At 40.1% G+C, this 15,034-nt stretch overlaps 2 pseudogenes; both read left to right on the top strand.

Annotated features, from left to right (window-relative positions):
- Window positions 1-3,035: 3,035 nt before the first annotated feature.
- On the top strand, window positions 3,036-3,651 carry LOC101279331 (60S ribosomal protein L15-like; annotated as a pseudogene).
- Window positions 3,652-3,879: 228 nt separating this feature from the next.
- LOC101286305 (nuclear cap-binding protein subunit 2-like) lies at window positions 3,880-6,191 on the top strand (annotated as a pseudogene).
- The last annotated feature ends 8,843 nt before the right edge of the window (window positions 6,192-15,034 follow it).

The following is a 15,034-nucleotide window of genomic DNA, read 5'->3' as shown; positions in this document are numbered from 1 at the left end:
GTGTCTGTCCGATTTCATGAACCTCTTGGATGAGATCTATAGCCTTGGTAGATCCCTGGGCCACAAGATTTCCCTACTTTCTATACTTATAAAATATGAAGGGAAGGCTTCCCTGGTGGCGCAGTGGTTGAGAGTCCACCTGCCGACGCAGGGGACACGGGTTCGTGCCCCGGTCCGGGAAGATCCCACGTGCCACGGAGGGGCTGGGCCCGTGAGCCATGGCCGCTGAGCCTGCGCGTCCGGAGCCTGTGCTCCGCAACGGGAGAGGCCACGACAGTGAGAGGCCCGTGTACCGCAAAAAAAATAATAAATAAAATAAATTAAAAAATATATGAAGAGAAGTTGCTAAAAGAGAGAAGAAATCAGTCCAGAATTCCCCTTGGGCAGTTAGGGTTTCAATTCTCCAATCAAAACCCAAGTTTTCTCCTTGATTTACGTTATCTAACAACGTCTTGTTCTGAGAGGGAAACGAATAGCCCCAAATGGGCTCTGTGTGAGGCCAGGAACTATCAGTTTACCAACATAACAAGTTCCCATTTAGTTTGCAAGGAGTATCTAGTAGCCCTTTCTATACTAATCCAATACCAGTCTTAAAGGGTCCCCTTTGACCTGTTTTTAGTCAAGATACCCCTAAGGCATTGTCACATAGTGTTGTAATATTTTGGCTCCATGAATCAAGAATGATCCAGGGCCAGGCAATGAAATTTGCAAGTAGCAAGAGCATTAGCAAAGAGACATCCTTGGTGGCACAGTTGTTAAGAGTCTGCCTGCCAACGCAGAGGACAAAGGTTCGATCCCTGGTCCAGGAAGATCCCACACGCTGCAGAGCAACTAAGCCCGTGCACCACAACTACTGAGCCTGCACGCCACAACTACTGATGCCCGCACACCCTAAAGCCTAGAGTTGTGTGCCACAACTACTGAGCCCGCATGCTCTAGGGCCCACGTGCCACAACTACTGAGCCCACGTGCTGCAAGTACTGAAGCCTGCATGCCTAGAGCCCGTGCTCTGCAACAAGAGAAGCCACCGCAATGAGAAGCCCGTGCACCACAACAGAGTAGCCACCGCTCTCCACAACTAGAGAAAGCCCGCACACAGCAACGAAGACCCAACGCAGCCAAAAATAAATAAATTGATTAATTAATTAAAAAAAAAAAGAATGGAGGCTTTATAGGGAACATAGATAAAGGTAGCCTTATATCAGCAAAAGAGGCAATAAAATAGCTATAAAAACAAGAATCAAAAGAATGCAGGTTAAAACATGACAATATATGGTCTTGTTCAGTGGATCTTGGGTAGAAGGTGTCTATGTCTCATGTAGTCTTCTGTTTTACCTGGAAGTCTTAGGTGAATTGTGTCTCTTTCCAAAGACTTTCTACTTTGGAGGGTTCTTAAGACTCTTCAAAAAAAAAAAAAAAAAGAATCTTCAGTTTGAGTTCTCCTGCAGTGACTTTATTGCAGTGATTCAGGGATGGTTTATGCCTCTTTAATTAAGGGGTATGAATCCAAGGAACAACGCTTTGGAATATCACTACCATTCTAGTTAGCTAATAGGGTCTTTTCCATCAGGGTTCAAGAGCTGTCTTTCTCTTATATTTCTTCCGAAAGCCAGATCTTCAAGTTTTAGGTCATAAAAGGAATATTTAGATGTTAGGAAAGGCTACTCATAGTTGCTGATAAGACTGTGTGTACTATATGAATTCCCTGCATGTCTACTTGGTCATGTCTATTTGTGATAAGATGGGCTCTAAAATTGGGGAAAATATTCCTAGATGCATGGCTGGCCTGTTAGTAATACATGAGAAGAGAGTCAGTGAAATTCAGAAGAAAAACTGATCTCATTGTCATTAAAGTCAATAGCAATGTCTTAGGACATAAAAATACAGGAGTCTCTAAGACCTTTGCTAATAGAGTTTTGGAATTCCCTTTGTATTTTCTGCCACTCCTGAAGATTGTACATGATATAGAACAGTGAAGTTTCTGTTTAAGTTGCAGGCTTTGCAAAGTTCTTAAATAATAGTCTCGGGAAGGGGAATGGGATTAGAGACACAGGTTGGAATTCCCCACGTCAGAAACAAAATCAAATAAATTTGTTTGCTATTGTTGGAGCCATAGCTCTCTGACAAGGAAAAGATTCAATCCACCCTGAGAATAAGCAAAGAGGAGTTTGCCTCTGTCTAGAATGTAGAAAGCTGGAAAGAGTTTCACTCCCATCCTAACAACAAGAAAATGCCAGATAATGATATTTCTTAAACCCATTCAAGACCTGAGGTCATAATGCAACCAAAAAGCCTGAAACCCCAAAAAAGACATACCCTTCCAAGAAGAGATGGGACATGAGCACTGACTCACATATGGCAGAGTACTGGGGGGAAAAAAGACACTAGGTGCCGTAGATGCCTGTAGGAAGAACCCAGCTAACATTTATAATGAACACTAAAGTTGGAGTGTGGACTTTATCCATGAGACGATAAAGCCGTAGGAGCGGTAGACACAAATGGAGTTCACACATACTCACAGGATCTTCTCCATGAACCTCCACCAGCTGCTGACAAGAATGACTGAAGCAGAGCAGGAAACTGGCAAATTCTCCTTCAGTGAGGCATGAATGAAGAGAAGTGGCCACCACTATGCAAACCCTTGGGACTTCCCTGGTGGTCCAGCGGTTAAGACTCTGAGCTTCTACTGCAGGGAGAGAGGGTTTGATCCCTGCTGGGGGAACTAAGATGCCACATGCTATGTGGCATGGCCAAAAAAATAAAAGTACAAACCTTATCCAGTCCCTATTCCCCTATGGATGAAGAGACTTAAGATATTGGAAGAGCAGAGAGAATCCTGTAATATCCAGGGCACTGGTGATGACCCATTGCAACTGGGGAAAATGTAAAGGAAAAAACCCTCTACTGCTGAGAGTGGAGCAAGAAACAGTCCTGTGCCCAGATCACTAAAGACCTCCTAGGATTAACAGAAGGGCAGAAACTCTCTCCTATATAATACCCACCAAGGTCTGGCGGCAGCCATCAGCTGAGCCGAGATGGCCGCTTACAAGTACATCCAGGAGCTACGGAGGAAGAAGGAGTCAGACACGATGTGCTTTCTGCTCAGGGTGCGCTGCTGGCAGTACTGCCAGCTCTCTGCAGTGCACCAGGTCCCCTTTCTCCCCCCGCCCACCGGGCCCAAAGCCCGGGCCCACCGGGCTGGGGTACAAGGCCAAGCAGGGTTATGTCTTATATTGGATTCGCGTGTGTCGCAGTGACCGCAAACACCCAGTTCCTAAGGGTGCCACCTATGGCACACCTGTCCACCATGGTGTCAACCAGACGAAGTTTGCTCGAAGCCTTCAGTCTGCTGCTGAGGAGTGAGCTGGACACCACTGTAGGGACCTGAGGGTCCTGAATTCTTACCGGGTTGGTGAAGATTCTACGTACAAATTCCTTGAGGTTAATCCTCATTGATCCATTCCATAAAGCTATCAGAAGAAACCCTGACACCCAGTGGATCACCAAACCAGTCCACAAGCACAGGGACTTGCGGGGACTGACATCCGCAAGCAGAAAGAGCCGCAGGTTCCACCACACCATCCGTGGTTCTCGCTGCACGGCTTGGAGAAGAAGCAATAAGCTCCAGCTCCACCGCTACCACTAATATAAGTAATGTTTGTAAAATTCTTACCTAAGAAACAGTTTAGGACATTCATGTCTACTTTAAAGTGTTTTTTTAACTTGTCTGTTAATACTAGTTGTCTGCAGATTGACTCATTGAATGCACTGTCAAATTATGAAAGTTTAAGTGCAATCATGTTTGAAGACTTCAAGTGATGGTATATCTTGTTTCTAATAAGGGAAATGCCTGTGTTTTTGCTTTATTAGGGAGTTGATATGTCCGTGTTTAAAATGCTGTTTGGTACAATAGGTGTAAAATGAACTCTGTAAAATAGGAGTGCAGAAACTAGTCACGTAGATTTGTTGGTGCATGTGATGAAACCTACAGCTTTACTGGGTGATGCAATGCTCTGCTGGTTTACTCTGAAGTGGCTGTTTTATGGAGTTTGGCAAGGACAAACTTTTTAAATTGGACTTTCCTTGGAATTGTGAAGGACGTCCTGATCCTTTACCATGATCATATGCAGAAAAATAATGAGAGTTGACTAGAGCCCACATTTTTAGACTTAATCTAATATTCCATTTGTGTAACTGTTGCTTCTGAAAGGTGAAAAGTAATGCCACCATTTTTAAGAGAATTGAATAAACCTGTTGCAAGAGGGTTCTCTTAAATATGAAACAGATCCTAGTTAACCTAAATTAAATTGCCTTAGCCTCAATGGTACCTCTGAAGTTCACATAAAAGGTGGGAGCTCCTGGTTCAATCCCATGACTCTGGGATCTGTAGAATACTTAACTTCATGCAAAATAGTCATGGTATTTACACTGGTGTATCTTGAAACTAATGGAAATTGAACAGTAGATAAATGAGAAGGCAGTTATTAGCCCTAAGGTTTGTAAGCTAGTGTTGCTAGGATTGGGAAATTGGTGTTCATCAGGTACCTTTCAAGTGTGGGAGGATAGAAAAAGCTTGGATCAAAATTTTAAATGTTTTATCTGTAGTATTAGTTTGTGACCATTATGAACTCTCTAAGCTATCTTAGGGGGGGAAATAGGGTTGGTTTTATTTAAAAGTAACATTTCTAAGTCTAATCAGTGTTATCTTGGGTCAAGCCACTTTATCCATTCTCATAAGGCTACTGAGAAAAGTCATGTAGCTGGTGTCAATACAAGTTCAAATGGTTTCAAAAAAAAATCCACCAAATACAAGGCAGAGTTTGACTGCCAAAGGAGATTGAGCAGGATCATTGAGAAAGCTCTACCCCAAAGACCTAGGTACACTGCCTAAGATTGAGACTGGACAAGAAAATAGAGAATCTCCTCTGTCCTCTACCACCAGGCTATTACGCACCAGGTAATAAACTACAGCAGCCTAGCCCTTGGGGAGAGGTAAGAGCGTGGAGAGAGATCACCTCTGTGGCAGTGGCACACAGAGAAAACTGAGGTAGAAAAGCTGAGGGTAGAATTGAAACATTAAGACAAATCCATTAATACCAAGCCCTTCCTCTAAGCACAAGGTAATGCTAAAGGAAGTTGAAGTTTGTAGTGTGCACTGAAGGTAACCACAAAGCAATAACAAAACCCAAACTCAACTCAAATCCTGACTATATTGACTCAGTCCCCTGTGCAAACAGCCTAGAACAAGAAGTGTGCCTATTTCCTGGCCTAAATACTATTTACCTTAATCTCTACTATATTACACAAGAAGTACCTCTTTCAACAACAAAAAAATATGAAACACAAAGACTCAAATGAAAGGAACCCATCATCTAGAGACAAAGCAATCAACAGAACAGATACAGAGATGACACAGATGTTAGAATTACCACAGGGGGCATTTAAAATAACTATGATTCATATCTTAAAGGTTCTAGTGGAACATTTGTGAGGTTTCAGGAAAGTGATAGAAACTATAAGAAATAAAAACTATTAGAAATAAATTTTAAGGTCTATTTAGAATATAGGTAACAGAAACAAGACGAAGGATGGGCTCATAAATAGACTAGACATAGTTGAGGAAAGAATCAATAAACTTGAAAATAGACCAATAGAAATTAGCTAAATGGTTTCATTATACTTGGAGTGGCGGCACCCTCGGCCACTTCTTTGCACTATTTGGGTGGCCTCCTGAAGGCACTGCACAGCAACTCCTACGTCAAGCTGAGCCAGCACTGGGACCAGCCCTTCTGGCGTGACAGTTAAGAACAGGAAAAATTATTGAAGAAAAGCTGTACATTGTATGTTGGAAATCTTTCCTTCTATACAACTGAAGAACAAATCTATGAACTCCTCAGCAAAAGTGGTGACAGAGAGAAAATCATCATGGGCCTGGATAAAATGAAGAAAACAGCATATGGGTTCTGCTTTGTGGAATACTATTCAAGAGCAGATGCAGAAAATGCCATGCAGTACATAAATGGAATGTGTCTGGATGACCAGATCATTTGCACAGACTGGGACGCAGGCTTAAAGGAGGGCAGGCAGTACGGCCGTGGCCGTTCTGGGGGCCAGATGCGAGATGAGTATCGTCAGGACTATGATCTGGGAGAGGAGGCTATGGAAAGCTGGCCCAAACCTGTGAGTGGTGAGAGCCCCATCATGAAAAACTCACTCCTTTGGCCTGTTGGATTTGATGTGCATTACCCAAGGTCTGCGAACCTTCCCATTTTTACCAAGCTTTAATCAATGTCTCTACTGAGCTGGAAGCCTCTTCATGGTTTTCCTCTTAAAAATTATTAAAGGACAGAATCCAAAAGAATGCCTTTAATTCTATAGTCTTCGCATCTTGGTCGTGTGTCAGATTACCAGAATAATTTACCAGGTCAAAAATTGTGTTCCTTAGCAGCAGACTTAACATATAATATTGATCTATCAGCCCAAAACACACTTCTTTTAGGAAGATTGGAAAAAAAATTTTAAGTGTTTACCATGTTTACTTCTAAGTAGGTCTACCTTGGGGCCTGGAATTACTATTTTAAAAATTTTAAGTTTGCATGAGATAAAGTTTAATAAGGGGAGTTTTGCTATGTAATGTGGCTTTGCTCTAAATTAGGAATAGATGTTTGATAACTGAATTTTTTTCTATGTTGAATTTTAATCTCGAAAGGAAAACTTAAGAGTCAAGGGAACTTCCTAAATAGTTGGTGCAAAAGTAAGCCTTAGGCAGTCGCAGGGGACACCACCTCTTATATGCTTTATATATCAGGAAATTAGGTCAGGACTTGAAGGGTATTTACTGAACACATTTTTCAAAATATGTGTTTTAGCTAACACTAAGAAAACCAAGGGTCTCTGTTATAGGGAACCTCAACTACTCTAAGGGCAAGGCGGACGCTGTCAGTAGGAAATGGGGAGGAAATTTCAGGAGATGTGAGTTAAAACATTGCCTTGACATGATGAAGGCTGCTGTGAGAGCCATCAGATCTATTTTTTTCATTTTCAAACTGTCCTTGGGAATTGAGTGGGTTTTTTTTTTGTTTTTAAAAAATGACTTAAAGATCAAGACAGTGCTTAACAAAAACAAAATCAGAAATGTTTCCCTGGGGAAATGTTTTGGCTAATTGTCATACTGAAGTCTGTCTTGTTTTTTCCCTAATTGTGCTAAGTTTCAGAGCCTGGATAGTGAGCTGGTGGTCGCTACAGAAAAGAGAGTCTAGAGGATTTATTTTGCATTTCTAAGGCAAGAGAGAATTTCTCTAATATTATATGAACTATTGCTCATTTTAAACTGGTAGTCTAGTATAATTTTCCCTGACATAAGTGAAATTTTTTCATCTGGCAACAAAGTGTCTCTTAATTTCCAGTAGCCTGTGAAGTTGGGGCTGAAGTATCTCAATATGAACATCTTTCAAGTTACAGTAAGTGTATGTTTTCTCAAATTTAAACTGGCTATTTGAACTTTAAAAGATATCTAAATTAGTTGTACGTATTTAGGAAAATATTTGTAAATATCTAATTTAATGAAGACATATAATTCATTATTAAAATCTTTTTACACTGTAGTTTGAGTTAATATATTATATATTTTGCAGTAAAACATAACTCAGATTTCTATAGGCCTTAAAACCACAGCAGTGGTTCCTATTTGAATTGTCTTCTGTAAAAGATTTCAATAAAATTGGACCAACTTAAAAAAAAAGAAAGAAATTAGCTAAATGGAACATGACGATAAAAAAGGAATTTTAAAAAAACAGAGAATTCAAGATCTGTGAGACAATAATGAATGTTTAATCTACAAATACTGGAAGCCTAGAAAGTGAAGAGAGAAAGAACAGGACAGAAGAAATACTGGAAGAGTTCATGGATGAGAAATTTCTAAAAATAAAAAAAGACATCAAACTACAGATCAAGATGATCAGAGAATCCCAAGTAGGACAAACAACAAGTAGGAAAAAAAAAACAAAACCAAAAAACTTCTGAAACCAAAGATAGAAAATCTTAAAGGCAACCAGAATAGAAAGATCTATTATACATAAAGAGACAAAGACTAACATTAGCAGGCTTTTAGTCAGAAACTGTACAAGCCAGAAAACAAGGGAAGCACTTCTTTACTGAAAGAAACTGTTGGCCAGAATTCTATACTCAACAAAAAGTATTTTTTTCAAAAATGAAGGTGAAATACTTTTTAGTTAAGCAAAAGCAGGCCAAATTCATTACCAGCACATCTGTGCTACAAGATATGCTAAAGGAAATTCTTCAGGTAGAAGGAACATAATCTCAGAGATTTAGATCTACATAACGAAATGAAAAGTGCCAGCAATAGTTAAAATGAAGGTAAATGTAAGTTTTTGTGTTATTTTTAATCATCTAAGGATAATTAACTGTCTAAAGAAAGAATATAGAAATGTAATGTGGGTTACAGCACAAGTAAAAAGTATGGCATTACCACCAAAGATAGGAGAAGGAAACTCTCTCCTGCATAAAACCTGCCAAGGATATAAGTCAAAGTTTGACTGTCACAGGAAAGAAAGACAGGATCACTAAGAAAGTCCTGACTCTGAGAAAGAAAGACTATTCATTGGAGGAAAGGCAAAAAAATGTTCTTTTCAACAAATGATTCTGGAACAAGCGGACATCCATACGAAAAAAGAGAATTTACCCATACTTCACACCATTTACAAAAATAAATCCATTGGAGAATGGATCAGAAAACCAAATGCAAAACCTGAAACAATAAAGTGTCTAATGGAAAACATAAAACTTATTATCTTGGATTCTTAAATATGACACAAGCCACTGCCTAGGGGAAAGTATTTGTAAAACACATATCTGATAAAGGACTTATACCTAGAATATAATATTAACAATTCTCAATGTTCAATAATAAAAAGACAAAGACAAGTTTTGAATGAGTAAAAGATTTGTGTAGACACTTCACTGAACAAAACTTTTAACTGTCAAGTAAGCCCATGAAAAAATGCTCAACATTATTTGTCTTGAGAAAAATGCAAATTAAAATACAAAGAGATACCACTACATAACCTATTAGAATAACTAGAAAAAAAATTTTTAACTGACAATACCAAGTGTTGACCAGGATGTGGAGCAACTGGAACTCTCATACCTTGCTGTATGAGAAGGTAAAGTCACTTTACAAAGAAGTTTGAAAGTTTCTTACAAAGTTAAACATGCACTTACCATTACAGCCCAGCAATACAACTCCTAGGTATTTACTCAAGAGAAGTAAAACCCTATGTTCACATAAAAGCATGTATATAAATGTTTGTAGCAGCATTATTTATAACCACCAAAAACTGTAAATAACTCTTCTTCAACTCATGAATAGATAAGCAAATTATGGTACAAGCATTCAATAAAAAGAAACTATAGATATATACAATGACACGAATGAACCTCAGAATAACGCTGAGTGAAAGAAACCAGACTTGAAAGGCTACATACTTTAGCTTCTGTTCATAAGACATTCTGGAAAATGCAAAATTATAAGAATAGAAAACAGATCAGTGGTTTCTAGGGGCAGAGGCTAGAAGGAGAGTTGCTGACAAAGGGTAATGAGGGAATCATTTCAGGTGATAGAAATGTTCTATGTCTTGATTCTGGTAGTGATTACATGACTGTATGTGTTTGTCAAATCTCATAGAATTGTACGCTGAAAGAGAAACTTTTTCTGAATGCAAATTATAGCTCAATAAATTTGACTTTTAAAAATACCTTTGCCAGTAGTTATGAGAAATCTGTTTGGAGGTGTCTATATACTACCTTCACAATTTTACCAAGATTATGCTGGTGGCAAATGAGACATGAACCAGAAACACCCTCAGTAGTTTGACACCGATATAGATTAAGTATAGTACCCAATTTATCCTCACTCTGGTGGATAATTTCATGAAAATTTTTTGCAAGGTCCCATTGGAGCACCTCTGTTGCTAACAAGAAGCCAGAGTGCCAGGGACTATTTTCATGTGATTTACATCCAGATTTCTCCTAGTATCTTCTTCTGACTCTGAAGCTAACCAGTGCCATTCTAGAATAGATTTTTTGAACCTCTGCAAAAACTTGGTCTCAGGGTTCCATAGGGGCTGGGATATTAGCAAGGGCTGCCTATGAGGAATAATGATCAGCCTGAGCATTTCTTTTAGCTTCCATGTTATCCTCCTTTGCATGAGCTTCTAGCTTTAGAGTAGCCATCTCCTTAGAGAGCATTAGATCACTCGAAAGTTCTTTAAGCTGCTGACCATTTTTAAAGGGTTCCTACCAAAGTTAAAAACTTTTGTGGTATCCAAAGCATTTCAAAACCATGAACTTATCCAAAATCATATCTACTCTCATTGTATGCGTTAAATCTCCTAGCCCTAGCTAATTGACAAGCTCTGATGGGGACAATGAGTCCTGCCACCTGCACAAATTTTGCCTCTGGCAAGAGGTCATATTTTGAAGTGTGAAGTCACACCTGTTACAGTGCATCCCACCTGTTTCAGTTTTAAGGTATGACTTGTCAACAAACAAGATTGAGTCTGCATTTCCTGAAGTGATTTTAGTAAATCAGTTTGGGGCACAGTTCACAAGCAGAGGTTGAACATTTATGAGTTTCTCCTTCTTCAGATTATAGAAGAATAACAGAATTTTAAAGACCACAACGATGATGGAAGAACATAGTAGGATTTCATAAGAAGTAACCCTACTTGCTGGCAGTGTTGCCTGTTATCAGTGTGCAATGAAGATTATACAGCATGAGGGACCATTAGGTTAAAGGACACCCTAGAACCAAGTCAACCGAAACCTCCACTAGATTAGCTGCCGCAGCTGTTGCCCTTAGGCAAGGCCAGCAGGTTTTGCCACTGAGTCAAGAGACTGTAGTAGCTATTGGTGTTTGATGAATGCCAAGAAGGTGAAAGAGAACTCCAAGGTCTTGTTCAAGGGTTTACAGAGAAGTGGTTTGGTTACCTATTATTTAGTAAAATCGTATGATGGCAAGGCAATTTCAGTAGCCAGTGAGATCCAGGAATCTTTTTAAATGTCTCTTTGTACTAGTCCAGGAAATTTTTTAACAGGTTGTTGTCTGTCAAATGTAAGGGATATACTGCTGGATAAGTCATGTTTTAGCTAATAACAAAATTGTAACTTTGGTGGGGGGGAGAAATCTTACATCTTTCCAAGCTAAAACAGTAAATCGATAGCAGGATTAGTCTTAGAGCACACTTCATCTTTGGAACACAAGCCCAGCCGCTCCGCGGCATGTGGGATCTTCCCGGACCGGGGCACAAACCCATGTCCCCTGCATCGGCAGGCGGACTCTCAACCACTGCGCCAACAGGGAAGCCCTTTCTGTGGTACTTTTAACCTTCTAACAAACTATGTCATCTACTTCTTTATGGTGACTATGGTTAATTGTCAATCTGCTCACTCCCCAAGAGCAGGAAACTTTTCTGTTTTATTTTCACTGATATATCCAAAACACCTAGAAGAGGACCTGGCACATCACAGGTGCTTTAAAAATATCTAATGAACAAGTAAAGAACTTTAAAAAGAACCTGGCTTGTCCAAGTCCATCCAGGCTGCTATAACAAAATACCACAGACTGAGTAGGTTATAAACAACAGAAATTCATTCCTCACAGTTCTGGAGGCTGGAAGTCCAAGATCACAGTGCCAGCATGTTTGGCTGAGGGACTTTTCTGGTGGCAGACTTCTCATTGTGACCTTACGTGGACAAAGGGACAGGGGGACACAAACATTCAGACTATAGCATGGCCCATAGTCAGTGCTATATAAGTGTTAGTTCTCAAGGAGGAATATCTAGAGGAAAATAAAGAAGAAGAAAGAATTTTTGAACATAAAAATAAAATTCTCAGTTGTTAAATTAGCAAACCCAACCCTTCTTTAATTCACTTTAATTTAGGAGAAGCCAGTTGGTAAAGTTACATTTGCATGTAATTTAAAAGAGTTTTGTTTCTTACAACCATAAATAACAATTCTTTTAACAGAATGTCCAGGCAGCAGTTCCTCTGGATCTGCCTTAATGACATATTTTAATTAGCAGATATTGGCATATAAACAGGAACAAAGCCCTTCACAACATTCCTTTTCAGATACAGAGGAAAAGTTAATATCTTAAAAACATCATCTCTAGGGCTTCCCTTGGTGGCGCAGTGGTTGAGAGTCCGCCTGCCGATGCAGGGGACGCGGGTTCCTGCCCCGGTCCGGGAAGATCCCACATGCCGCGGAGCGGCTGGGCCCGTGAGCCATGGCTGCTGAGCCTGTGCGTCCGGAGCCTGTGCTCCGCAACGCGAAAGGCCACAACAGTGAGAGGCCCGCGTACTGCAAAAAAAAAAAGAAACATCATCTCTATAGCTAACTAACTGTGTTAGTTTGCTAGGGCTGACATAACAAAGCACCACAGGTTGGGAGGCTTAAACAACAGAAATTTAGTTTCTCACAATTCTGGAAGCCAAAAGTTTGAGATTAAGGTGTTATCAAGGTTAGTTTCTTTTGAAACCTTTCTTAGCTTGTAGATGTCTGTCTTCTCCCTGTGTCGTCACATGATCTTCCTTCATATGTGTCTGGGTTCAAATTTCCTCTTCTTATAAGGATACCAGTCATATTGGATTAGGGCCTGCCCTAATTTTAACTTAATTACCTCCTTAACGACTATCTCCAAGTACAGTCATATTCTGAGGTACTGAAGGTTAGGGATTCAACATATAAATTTGGGGGGAACATAGCTCATAACACTAGTAAAATTTAAAAAGAAAGATATTTGTATTGACAAGGGATGAAATTAAGCAAGATCTATGCTTAGCTAAGCCTAATAGGACAAAGAATATTAGGTACAACACAGGGCTCTTTTGATATCTGTTCAAAGTAGTCAACTTCAAAGTACATATTTGGAACAAATATAAAATTTCTTCCATATTTTTTGCCTTTTACTGTATATTGTACCTAGACAATGCTACTTTTTAGGAGCATTATTTGAGCAGCTTCTGAAATTTTGAAGAAGGGACTGTTATTTGAGGAAGAGAATGCTTTTTGTAAATGCCATACAGTTTTTTCTCTATTAAAAAATAAAGAAAATGGATGATTTTGAAATATCACTGTTTCCTGAGTTTACACACTTTCATAAGAAATCAGGCAGGCATTTTAAAATTATCTTTTGATTCAAGAAGTGTGGTTGTCTTTTTTAAAGTCATTGTTAGTGAGTAACATATCTTTAGCCCTCTAACCATTAGTGATCTGTAATCTCTAGAGTTATTACATATACTTCCCTATAATGAAAGGAAATGATATAATAACTGTATAATTATAGTGAATCCCTATTTGATCGTCTGCCCTGTCCAGTCCTCTTTCTTGGAATTGTCCTTTTCCTCACTTCACATGATTACAGAGGGAGCAATTGTCAATGTTGCTTTATCATCTGAGAAGTAGACACCTGTGCAAACTGAACCAGTGATCTGGCATCTGGATCAAAAGTCTATTCAGGGGACTTCCCTTCGTGGCACAGTGGTTAAGAATCCGCCTGCCAATGCAGAGGACACAGGTTCGAGCCCTGGTCGAGGAAGATCCCACATGCCGCGGAGCAACTAAACCCGCAAGCCACAACTACTGAAGCCTGCACGCCTAAAGCCCATGCTCCACGACAAGAGAAGCCACCACAATGAGAAGCCCGTGAACCACAACGAAGAGTAGCTCCCGCTTGCCACATTTAGAGAAAACCCTAGAGAAAACGTTGCACCTAGAGAAACACCTAGAGAAGATGTTGCACGCAGCAATGAAGACCCAACGCAGCCAAAAAAAAAAAAAAAAAAGTCTATTCAGGTGTCAAGAAATAAAAAGACAACCCCCAGAATGGGAGAAAATATTTGCAAATCATATATCTGTTAAGGGGCTTGTATCCAAAATAAAGAGTTCTTTCACTCAACAACTATCCCATGGGAAACAGATTTCTATAGATATTTCTCCAAAGAAGATATACAAATGACTAATAAGCACATGAAATGATATCAAACATCATCAGTCATCAGGAAAATGGAAGTCAAAAACCACAAAAAAATACCATTTCACACCCACCAGGATGGCTATAATCAAAAAGACAACAGTAACAAGTGTTGGCAAGAATGTGGAGAGGGCTTCCCTGGTGGTGCAGTGGTTAAGAAACTGCCTACCAATGCAGGGTACACGGGTTCAAGCCCTGGTCCGGGAAGATCCCACATGCCGCGGAGCAACTGAGCCCGGGCGCCACAACTACTGAGCCTGTGCTCTAGAGCCTGCGAGCCACAACTACTGAGCCTGTGTGCCACACCTACTAAAGCCCACGCTCCTGGAGCCCGTGCTCCGCAACAAGACGAGCCACCACAATAAGAAACCCGTGCACCACAACGAAGAGTAGCCCCTGCTCACCACAACTAGAGAAAGCCCGCATGCAGCAGCAAAAACCCAATGCAGCCAAAAATATAATTAATTAATTAATTAAAAAAAAAAAGAATGTGGAGAAATTGGGACCCTCATACGCTGCTGGTGAGATTGAAAAATGGTGCAGCCACCTAGGAAAACATGGATAAACCTTGAAAACATTGTACTAAGTGAAAGCACCAAGACACAAAAGACCACATATTGTATGATTCTATTTATATGAAATGTCCAGAATAGGCAAATCCAAAGAAACAGAAAATAGATTAGTGGTTGCAAGGAGCTGGGGGTAGAGGGGAAACGGGAAATGATTGCTAATGGGTATAGTGCTTCTTTTGGGAATGATTCTTTTTTTTAATCAATTAATTAATTAATTAATTTTTGGCTGCATTGGGTCTTCGTTGGTGCGTGAGGGCTTTCTCTAGTTGTGGCAAGTGGGCTACTCTTCGTTGCGGTGCACGGGCTTCTCATTGCGGTGGCTTCTCTTGCTGTGGAGCATGGGCTCTAGGCATGTAGGCTTCAGTAGCTGTGGCACATGGGCTCAGTAGTTGTGGCTCATGGGCTCTAGA

Source organism: Orcinus orca, chromosome 2 (genome assembly GCF_937001465.1).
Source record: "Orcinus orca chromosome 2, mOrcOrc1.1, whole genome shotgun sequence".
In the NCBI taxonomy this organism is placed as follows: Eukaryota; Metazoa; Chordata; class Mammalia; order Artiodactyla; family Delphinidae; genus Orcinus; species Orcinus orca.
Note: the sequence above shows the minus strand (reverse complement) of the source record. Positions and strands in the feature narration are given on the sequence as shown.